This window comes from Neoarius graeffei, chromosome 17, assembly GCF_027579695.1.
Source record: "Neoarius graeffei isolate fNeoGra1 chromosome 17, fNeoGra1.pri, whole genome shotgun sequence".
NCBI classification, from domain to species: domain Eukaryota; kingdom Metazoa; phylum Chordata; class Actinopteri; order Siluriformes; family Ariidae; genus Neoarius; species Neoarius graeffei.
In genome coordinates, this window is record NC_083585.1 from 14,165,965 (window position 1) to 14,178,063 (window position 12,099).

Genomic DNA, 12,099 nt, shown 5'->3' on the forward strand with positions numbered 1-12,099 from the left:
TGGTAATGGTTTAAATGAGACATGCGTGATAGAAATAATGAAAAAAGAAACGTTGTTGGCACAAACTGGCCTGGTTTCTAACTGACTGGTTTTTTTTTTTCCTGTGCCCTGTTATTCTTGTTCCTGCACTTTTGAAACAAAGTTACACCCATATAGACCTATGTGAAGCTTTTAGTATACCAGATTAAGAAATGGAAACTCTCCTGCCTCTGAGGAGACACATAGCTGAGAAGCAGCTGTGGTTCATCCTGCAGTGGGCTAAACATTTGGCTCTCAGTGCATCTGCAACACTATTTATATAACCAAACACTTTCATTTTACATCCTATTCTTCCTTTCTCCAAATCTATCATTTTCAAATAATAATTTTTCAACACAACAGAACTATTTTCAAATCTGCATGCTGAACCAACAGACACCTTCTGTGATGGTTTATATTAAAGATTCAGTATTCATGACAGCAAAGTATGCTTTTCTAGAACATATTTGTATGTGTTCACACACAAAGGCTGTATGCATATCTGTCTGTTAATATACAGTTTCTGGCCACAGCTAATAACCTATTTAACTGCAATGCACTTTATATCTTCACTTTCTCTATTGGTGTGAGTAATAAATCCCTCACTTAGTGCTGCTGGGTTTAGTTACATAATCTTGGTCCCTGTGTCAGTCCTCCACTACAGAGATGCATGTTTTGCTTAGTGCCCTGTGATCAGAGCAGTAATGAGAAACATGTCTTTTTAAAACAGCAAGGCCACTCATAATTATCAGCTTGTAAACGGGAGTCTCCTGAATTATGTTGTACTTTAAAGCTTAAGCCTGACATTTATAAAGTTCTGCTTCATGCATTTCAGTGTTCAATTATTTCGTTCAATACATTCTGGGGTTTGAGGCACCTCAGTATAAAATGAACATGTGACATTTGCCATCATGAACGGTGGCATTTACTTTTCCTCTGCTGAAGCCTGGGAAACTGCAGTGCCAGTAATGGATTTCATGTGAGGATACTGGGGAACTCGCTAGTTAAATGGGTATAACTAAATACCCATCTTACTAGTGAGTTCCCCTTTCTGTATATATATATATATATATATATATATATATATATATATATATATAATCTCATTATCTCTTGCCGCTTATCCTGTTCTACAGGGTCGCAGGCAAGTTGGAGCCTATCCCAGCTGACTATGGGTGGGAGGCGGAGTACACTCTGGACAAGTCGCCAGGTCATCGCAGCATATAGAACATATAATATGGAATTATGTGGTAAACAAAAAAGTGCTTAAAAAACAAAATTTATTCCATATTTTAGTTTTCTTAAAGTAGCCACTGTTTACCTTGATGACACTTTGCACACTTTTGGAATTATTTTAACAAGCTTTATGAAGGAGTCACCTGGTATGTTTTTCAATTAAACAGGTATATCTTGTTAAAAATTAATTAGTGTAATACCTTGCCTTCTTGATGCATTTGAGATCATTAAACAATAATTGGTAAATAATAAAATTACAGTACATTGCCATAGTTATGTAGCAATCCATATTATATCAAGAACTGCTGAAATATGGGGAAGCCATGGCTGAATGGTTAGAGAAGCAGCTTTGGGATGAAAAAGGTCACTGGTTTGATTCCCTGGACTAGCAGGAATGGCTGAAGTACCCTGCTCCCCAGGCTACTCTGGGTATGTTGTATGTCACTCTGTATAAGAGCATCTGCTAAATGCCATTAATGTAATGTAATGTAACTGAGTAAAGAGGAATAACAGTTCATCATTACTTTAAGACATAAAGTGTCTTTTAATTAATAAAGAAAAGAAACATTTAATTTGAAGGTTTGGATATATATATATATATAGACACACAGTGGTGCTTGAAAGTTTGTGAACCCTTTAGAATTTTCTATATTTCTGCATAAATATGACCTAAAACATCATCAGATTTTCACACAAGTCCTAAAAGTAGATAAAGAGAACCCAGTTAAACAAATGAGACAAACATATTATACTTGGTCATTTATTTATTGAGGAAAATGATCCAATATTACATATCTGTGAGTGGCAAAAGTATGTGAACCTCTAGCAGTTAATTTGAAGGTGAAATTTGAGTCAGGTGTTTTCAGTCAATGGGATGACAATCAGGTGTGAGTGGGCACCCTGTTTTATTTAAAGAACAGGGATCTATCAAAGTCCGATCTTCACAACACATGTTTGTGGAAGTGTATCTGTAGCGAGAATAGCGTGTGGGTGGAGCACAGAGGACGGCAGGACAGAGATCAAGGTTCTCACAAGGCTTTATTGCCAAACTTTTCAGTCTAACAATATTTTAAAGTAAGCAGGCAGAGACACACGCACACACTGTCGGCTCTGCCGGCGAAGAAGCTCCCTTCCGCTCTCCCTTTCCCTCCTTAAGTAGGGCGGTTTACTAGGGAGAACACACACAAAACACGGGTTAATTACACTCAGGTGAAGCGATTCTGCCACTTACCTTCCCCAACTCCGCCCTCCTGTCACAGACCGGCGCTTGACCACGCCCCCACTGCCACATACCCCCACCGCCCAACTCAGGCCGAGCGCCCGTCCGGCCCGCAGCCGACTCCCCCCCCCCCCCCCCCCCCCTTGACGGGAGAGGAAGTCCGCCACGACCATCTGCGCCCCCGGCCTGTGGACCACCTTGAAGTTGAAAGGTTGGAGCGCCAGATACCAACGAGTGATCCGCGCGTTGGCATCCTTCATGCGGTGGAGCCACTGGAGGGGCGCGTGGTCCGAACAGAGGGTGAAAGAGCGCCCCAGCAGGTAGTAACGGAGGGCGAGGACCGCCCACTTGATGGCCAGGCACTCTTTCTCGATGGTGCTGTAGCGCCCCTCACGCACTGACAGCTTCCGGCTGATGTATAACACTGGGCGGTCCTCTCCCCCCACCTGCTGGGACAAAACGGCCCCCAGCCCTCTGTCCGACGCATCCGTCTGTAACAAAAAAGGGAGAGAGAAGTCAGGGTAGTGCAAAAGTGGCCCCCCACACAGTGCAGCCTTTACCTCAGAGAAAGCCCGCTGGCACTGCTCCGTCCACTGGACCGGATCTGGCGCCCGCTTTTAGTGAGGTCAGTCAGCGGGCTGGTGACATCCGAATAATTAGGTATAAACCTACGATAATAGCCAGCCAGCCCCAGGAACTGTCTCACCCCCTTTTTGGTCTTGGGTCTCGGGCAGGCCGCAATCGCTGCTGTCTTATTAATTTGGGGACGCACCTGCCCGTTACCCAAGTGGAAGCCCAGATACCGTACTTCCACCCGCCCAATCGCACACTTCTTCGGGTTGGCAGTGAGCCCCGCCCGCCTCAGCGACCTAAGGATGGCCCTCAGGTGTTGCAGGTGCCGCTGCCAGTCATTACTATAAATAATGATGTCGTCTAGGTACGCAGCCACGTAGGTGGCGTGGGGCCGGAGGACCCGGTCCATCAGCCGCTGAAACGTAGCGGGCGCACCAAACAGCCCAAACGGAAGTGTGACGAACTGGTGTAAGCCGAACGGTGTGGAAAAGGCCGTTTTCTCCCGGGATAATGGAGTCAAGGGGATCTGCCAATATCCCTTCGTCAAATCCAGTGTCAAGTAAAAGCGAGCCGTGCCTAGTCGATCGAGCAGCTCATCAATACGAGGCATTGGGTACACGTCGAATTTAGACACCACGTTGACTTTTCTATAGTCCACACAGAACCGGACCGAGCCGTCGGCCTTAGGAACTAAGACCACCGGGCTGCTCCAGTCACTGTGGGACTCCTCGACGATACCCATTTCAAGCATGGCCTGAAGTTCTTCCCGAACTACCTTTTTTTTGTGTTCGGGTAATCTATAAGGACGGCTCCGCACTACCACCCCCGGGGGCGTCTCTATGTGGTGTTCTATGAGGTTAGTGCAACCGGGCAGGGGCGAGAATACATCCGAAAACTCGGCCTGCAACTGGGCGACCTCCGTGAGTTGGGTTGGGGAGAGGTGGTCTCCACAGGGGACCGGAGAGGTACGAGATGCCAATGTCCCTTTTTGGACCTCCGGCCCCAGCTCCGCCTTCTCCGGAACTACCGACACCAACGCCACGGGGACCTCCTCTTTCCAGAGTTTTAACAGATTGAGGTGGTAGATCTGTAGCGCCCCCTCCCTGTCCGTTCGCCTAACCTCATAGTCGACGTCCCCGACTCGCCGTGTGACCTCAAAGGGTCCTTGCCACTTGGCGATTAATTTGGAGCTCGACGTGGGCAACAGGACGAGTACCTTATCTCCCAGAGTGAACTCTCTAAGGTGTGTGCCCTTGTTGTACAGGCGGGTTTGCCGTTCCTGGGCCTGGCGCAAATTCTCCTGAGTTAGGTGGGTGAGCGTGTGGAGTTTTGCGCGCAGATCCATAACGTACTGAATTTCGTTTTTGCTCTGTGAAGGTCCCTCCTCCCAATTTTCCCGCAGTACATCCAAGATGCCACGCGGCTTATGCCCATATAATAATTCAAATGGGGAGAACCCCGTGGAGGCTTGGGGGACCTCTCGCACTGCAAACAGCAAGGGTTCAAACCACTTATCCCAGTTACGTGCATCCTCACTTACGAATTTTTTGATAATATTCTTGAGGGTGCGATTGAACCGTTCAACTAAACCGTCCGTCTGTGGGTGATACACGCTGGTGCGGATCGGCTTAATACCCAGTAGCCCATACAGTTCGCTCAGTGTTCGTGACATAAACGAGGTGCCCTGGTCAGTCAGAATCTCTTTCGGGATTCCAACCCGGGAGATGACGTGGAAGAGGGCCTCTGCAATACTGCGTGCTGAGATATTGCGAAGAGGCACCGCTTCCGGGTATCGCGTTGCATAGTCCACCAGAACCAATATAAAGCGGTACCCACGTGTTGACCGGTCTAATGGCCCGACGAGATCCATCCCAATTCTTTCGAACGGGGTCTCGATTAATGGTAGGGGGCGCAAGGGCGCTTTTGGAATGGCCGCTGGATTTACTAACTGGCATTCGCGGCACGCCGTACACCACTTACGGACGTCGCCGCGAATCCCCGGCCAATAGAATCGGGCCATTATCCGGGCGAGTGTCTTATCCTGCCCGAGGTGTCCAGCCATGGGATTAAAGTGAGCTGCCTGGAATACCAATTCCCGGCGGCTCTTTGGAATTAACAACTGGGTGACCCGCTCTTTCGTCTGAGTGTCCTGCGTCACTCGGTATAACCTATCCTTCAAAATAGAAAAATAGGGGAAGGGCGGGGTGGCGTTCGGCTGGAGCGTTTGACCATCGATTACTCTCACTTGGTCAAACGCGTGTTGCAGAGTCTTGTCTCGCGATTGTTCCAGTGGGAAATCCGCGAGGGATTCCCCAATAGAAAGAGGAGGGGCCGGGGGCTCCTCACTCTGTCGCGGAGATGACGTAGACAGCTCTGCGACCGCCGCTCCAGCCAAAGCGACACCGGGACCCTCCCCTGTCAACCGGCAGGACCCATTCTTTACTAGGCGTGCCATTAAACCCCGAAATCCCGGCCAATCAGTCCCCAAGATCAAAGAGTGGGTAAGGCGAGGATTAACCGCTGCCTTCACTATTGATTTTTCCCCTCTGAAATATATGTGGACCGACACCAACGGGTAGCTGTGAACATCCCCGTGCACACACAACACCTTCACCCCTTGTGCTCCCCCCAATGCCTCGTCTTGCACCAGGCTTTGGCGGATTGAGGTCTGATTGCAGCCTGAATCCACCAACGCCTGACATGTAGCCCCTTGTACACTTACCGGTATGCGATACGCTCCAGCCCGATCGAGGGCAGCCTCTGGCGCGTCGGGGATCCGCACCACCGCCCCCAACTCCATCGCTGCACACTGTTGCTGCAGGTGGCCCGGTTCCCCGCAGCGCCAGCAAACCGGCCCAGGCCTTCCCTCTGCAGCTGTGTTCTGAGGCTCACTCACCTGAGGGGGGGGAGAGACAGACACAGAAGGGAGAAATGGGAGGGCACCACGGGTGCGGCGGGCCGGCTGGGGTGGAGCCGGCCCTCGCCTCCATGGTGGGGGAATGGGGCGAGGACGGGACACGGGAGGAGGGGGGAGAGAAAGAGAGAGAGAAGAGGAGAGAGAAGACGATGTCGGTGGTTGTCCTGCCGCCGGAACAGCCGCCAGATGATCCTCCGCCAGTCCCACGGCCTGATCCAGCGATGCCGGGCAGTGGCACTGGACCCACTCCGCGGTTCCGGCTGGTAAGCGGGCGATGAACTGTTCCAGCGCCACCTGGTCGATGATTCCCTCGGCGTCGCGATCTTCGGCCCTCAGCCACCGCCAGCAGGCGTCCCGGAGCTGCTGGCCGAACGCGAACGGGCTGCCGACTTCCTCCATCCGCAGTGCGCGGAAGCACTGGCGCTGCTGCTCCGGCGTGCGCCCCACGCGCTGGAGGACAGCCCGGCGAAGGTCGGCGTAGGCCAGCCGGCGATCGGCGGGGAGCTGTAGTGCGGCCAGCTGCGCCTCTCCCATCAGGAGGGGGAGGAGGCGCGCCGCGCGCTGCTCCATCGGCCACCCCGAGGCTTCTGCGACCTGTTCGAACAACGTGATCAAAGCCTCGGGGTCGTCCTGCGGGCCCATCTTAGTTAAGGTGAGGGGAGACGGGCCCGCGGCCGGGGCGCTGGTGGACCCCGCCGACGCGAGGAGATGCCGGAACGCCTCTCGATCTTCCTGTTGAGCCAGCACCAGGGCTTCGAAGCGGCGCTCCTGCTCCTTCCGAAGCGTGACGAGTGCCTGGTGCTGGCTCTGCTGAGCCGTGGCGAGGGCGTGGACCAAGTCCGCGAACGGGGAGGATTCCATGGGGCTGCAGGACTGATGCTCCACCGTTTCCCGGGTTTTGGCACCACTGTAGCGAGAATAGCATGTGGGTGGAGCACAGAGGACGGCAGGACAGAGATCAAGGTTCTCACAAGGCTTTACTGCCGAACTTTTCAGTCTAACAATATTTTAAAGTAAGCAGGCAGAGACACACACACACTGTCGGCTCTGCCGGCGAAGAAGCTCCCTTCCGCTCTCCCTTTCCCTCCTTAAGTAGGGCGGTTTACTGGGGAGAACACACACAAAACACAGGTTAATTACACTCAGGTGAAGCGATTCTGCCACTTACCTTCCCCAACTCCGCCCTCCTGTCACAGACCGGCGCTTGACCACGCCCCCGCTGCCACAGTATCATAGCACAAACAAAGGATTTCTGAGGACCTCAGAAAAAGTGTTGTTGATGCTCATCAGGCTGGAAAAAGTAAAAAAAAAATCTCTAAAGAGATTAGACTCCACCAATCCACAGTCAGACAGATTGTGTACAAAATTCAAAACCATTGCTACCATCCCCAGGAGTGGTCAACCAACAAAGATCACTCCAAGAGTAAGGCGTGTAATAGTCAGCGAGGTCACAAAGGACCCCAGGGTAACTTCAAAGGGCCTCTGCATGCTCTTGCAACAAGGCTTTCGCAGATAGCTTTTCGCAGACAGTTGTAATTTATCGTTGAGCGGGGAGTAATAGGTGTGCGCGATGTTATTCACCGCCACAACACAAGGGGGCGCGAAGTCGCAAAATCGCTAGGAGTAGTTGGTGGGTGTGGTTAGTGGAGTGTTTATCCTCCGGTTACTTATAATGACTAGAACTGGAGTCGTATAGATGTACGTACTTCCTCACTTCCTCGATCAACCGCTCTTCGTGCTGCTCCATCTTCGCTCGTGTTTTTAAAAATGGCGGTCGTGAAAACAAGCTAAACTGGGAAAGTAGGGAAGCGGAAGTGCGTGTACAGAGGATGTAGAGTGGACCAATCAGAGCCCTCTTGTCTGCAACGCTGTCTGCGAGGCTTCTGCAGTGGTCACAATTTTTGGGAGGTGCGCGCAGAGCGTCTGCGAAGGGGGGGGCTACGCAAACACCATCTGCGACGCCATCTGCGAGGACTGCGTTGTCAGCATAAATTGGCCTTAAGCAACTGAAGGCCATTGGATAATGTTAATGTTCATGAGTCCACCATCAGGAGAACGCTTAAGAACAATGGTGTGCATGGCAAGGTTGCAAGGAGGAAGCCACTGCTCTCCAAAAAGACCATTGCTGCTTGTCTGCAGTTTGCTAAAGATCACGTGGACAAGCCAGAAGGCTATTGGAAAAATGTTTTGTGGACAGATGAGACCAAAATAGAACTTTTTGGTCTCGTCTGTCCACATTGTCTCATTTTTAAATGAGAAGCGTTATGTTTGGAGAAAGGAAAATGCTGCATTCCAGCATAAGAACCTTTATCCCATCTGTGAAACATGGTGGTGGTAGTATCATGGTTTGGGCCTGTTTTGCTGCATCTGGGCCAGGACAGCTTGTCATCATTGATGAAACAATGAATTCTGAATTATACCAGCGAATTCTAAAGGAAAATGTCAGGACATCTGTCCATGAACTGAATCTCAAGAGAAGGTGGGTCATGCAGCAAGACAACGACCCTAAGCACACAAGTAATTCTCCCAAAGAATGGTTAAAGAAGAATAAAGTTAATGTTTTGGAATGGCCAAGTCAAAGTCCTGACCTTAATCCAATCGAAATGTTGCAAGCAAGCAGTTCATGTGAGGAAACCCACCAACATACCAAAGTTGAAGCTGTTCTGTACGGAGGAATGGGCTAAAATTCCTCCAAGCCAGTGTGCAGGACTGATCAACAATTACCAGAAATGTTTAGTTGCAGTTATTGCTGCACAAGGGGTCACACCAGATACTGAAAGCAAACGTTCACATACTTTTGCCACTCATAGATATGTAATATTGGATCATTTTCCATTATTCCATAAACTACTGACAAAATTTCACCCAAATTCCACATGAAAATATTTTCACTTAGAGCATTTAATTGCAGAAAATAACAGGTCAAAATAACAAAAAAAGATGAAGTGTTTTCAGACCTTGAATAATGCATAAGAAACTGAGATCATATTCCATTTTAAACACCACAATACCAATGTTTGAACTTAGTATGAGTCCAGAAATCAATATTTGGTAGAAAAACCCTGACAATTAATCACAGCCTTTGCATGCACATGAAATAGTCTTTCATGTTGCTCTTGGGTGATTTTTTGCCGCTCCTGGTGCAAAAATTCAGTCATCTCAGCTTTGTTTAATGGCTTGTGACCATCCATCTTCCTCTTGATCACATTCCAGATGTTTTCAATGGGGTTCAGGTCTGGAGATTAGGCTGACCATGACAGTGTCTTGCTCTTGCTGGAAAACTCAATCCTCAGAGTTAGGGAAAACTGTCAGAGCAGAAGGAAGCAGGTTTTCTTCCAGGATAACCTTGTACATGACTTGATTCATGTGTCCTTCATAAACAAAAATCTGCCCCATTCCAACCTTGCTTAAGCACCCCAGATCATCACCAGCCCTCCAACAAATTTCATAATGGGTGCAAGACACTGTGGCTTGTAGGCCTCTCCATGTCTCCATCTAACCATTAGACAACAGGTGATGGGAAAAGCTGAAAATTGGACTCATCAGAGAAGATGACCTTGCTCCAGTCCTCCAGTCCTTTGAATACTACTTTTTGTCATCCAAACTGGTCCTATTGCAAGAGGATAGTGATGACCACAGCACTTTTCCTCGTTAAATAAGATTTGACTCAAGTGATCACCTAATCAGTACCTCATTAAGTAAAATGAGGTGTGCTTGTGTTGGAATTCCAGCATAGACACTGGAATGAAATGGCTGCCATACATAGAGATGCTGATTTAAGAAAATTTTGAAGTAGTCTCTTAATTTTTTTTCCAGAACTAATATCTCATCTCATCTAATTTCATCATCTAATTTCTCATCTCATTATCTCTAGCTGCTTTATCCTGTTCTAAAGGGTCACAGGCAAGCTGGAGCCTATCCCAGCCGACTACGAGCGAAAGGCGGGGTACAGCCTGGACAAGTCGCCAGGTCATCACAGGGCTGACACACTCACACCTATGGTCAATTTAGAGTCACCAGTTAACCTAACCTGCATGTCTTTGGACTGTGGGGGAAACCGGAGCACCCGGAGGAAACCCACACGGACACGGGGAGAACATGCAAACTCCGAACAGAAAGGCCCTTGCCGGTCATGGGGCTCGAACCTGGACCTTCTTGCTGTGAGGCGACAGCGCTAACCACTACACCACTGTGCCGCCCCAGAACTTTTATTTATATACACACACTGTTTCTACTTATGGACACTTTTGAAGTGAAAAAGTCAAAATGATGCTTCTGTCAGGGCGGCATGGTGGTGTAGTGGTTAGTGCTGTCGCCTCACAGCAAGAAGGTCTGGGTTCGAGCCCCGTGGCCGGCGAGGGCCTTTCTGTGTGGAGCTTGCATGTTCTCCCTGTGTCCGCGTGGGTTTCCTCTGGGTGCTCCGGTTTCCCCCACAGTCCAAAGACATGCAGGTTAGGTCAACTGGTGACTCTAAATTGACCGTAGGTGTGAGTGTGAATGGTTGTCTATGTCTATGTGTTAGCCCTGTGATAACCTGGCGACTTGTCCAGGGTGTACCCCGCCTTTCGCCCGTAGTCAGCTGGGATAGGCTCCAGCTTGCCTGCGACCCTGTAGAACAGGATAAAGCGGCTAGGGATAATGAGATGAGATGAGACCTTCATGATAGTTAAGGCAATGAGCTACAAATAGAACAGGATCTTATCACTGATGGGAGCTGAGCCAAACTCATAATGAAACATTTCAGTTTGCATTATAAAATAACTCTGAAGTTTCAGTTCAGTTTCAGTTCTTTATTTTTGCACAATTAAAATTACATAAAAAATAAAGAAAACAATAATATAAAGTGCAGGGAGAGGCAAAAAACCCAAATGGGCTTATTTAAAAGCCTCCACCTATAGTTAAAATTTCATAATTATAAAGAATAGAAAATGAACATACAAAGAATATTATAACTACATAAAATAATAAACTAATAATAAAAAAACATATGTATAACATCAACAAGTTATAATGACAAACAAAAATAGCTAAAAATAAATAAAATAAATAAATAAAAATATGAACAATTAAATAAAAATATGTTATCATGTATGAATTAGAATTTCAGAACAGCAGTTAAATGGGTTTTTAAACATCTTTTGAAACATTTTATAGAGAGGCAGTTCTTTGCAAATGGGAAAAACTATTCCATAATTTGTAACCCCTAAATTTGATAGTAAATTGACTTCTGCACGTAAGAAATCTTGGAGTATGAAGATCAAAAGATTGTCGAGTTGAATAAAAATAAATCTGTGAATTAAATTTAAAATAAGTCTTAAAGTGCTCTGGAAAATTTTCATGATTTAAATATACCTTATAAATAAAAACACATATTTGAGAGATATTGATATCATAAATAAGTAAGTATCTGAAGTTTCTGAAAAAGAGGTACAGATGAGGCATATGACTCAGGTTGGGTTGCCATCCTAACAAAACATTTCTGCAGGACCAAAATTCTGTGAAGTGTAGTAGGAAAAGTGCTTGCCCAAACTATATTACAATATGAAAGATAAGTCCAAGAGTTAGTATTAGTACCATTAGCTTTTCTTACAATTCTTACAACTCATTCATATAAAATGTAACAAAATTGCATTTGTTATTTCGCTACAGATTTTGCATGAAGTTGGGTTGGTGGAGGAGCAAACTACTCCATTTGGGTCAAAAGCTATGGTATTTGTTCTTCAGGTTAACTTTAGGTTCTCAAGGTTTAGGTGTGGATTCAGGTGTAGAACATTATGGTGAGCCTAGATTAGTGTAAATGGTAAAAATATAAGCAGAGTAGGTGGCACGGTGGTGTAGTGGTTAGCGCTGTTGCCTCACAGCAAGAAGGTCTGGGTTAGAGCCCCGTGGCCGGCGAGGGCCTTTCTGTGTTGAGTTTGCATGTTCTCCCTGTGTCTGCATGGGTTTGCTCCGGTTTCCCCCACAGTCCAAAGACATGCAGGTTAGGTTAACTGGTGACTCTAAGGCCCTGTCCGCACGGCAATGGATTCAGGTGAATCTGATAAAAAAATTTTATTGTTTCGGCCTGGCGTTCACACGGCACCGGCGTTTTGGGTGCCCCAAAATGATATTTTTTGAGAATGGGTTCCAGAGTGGA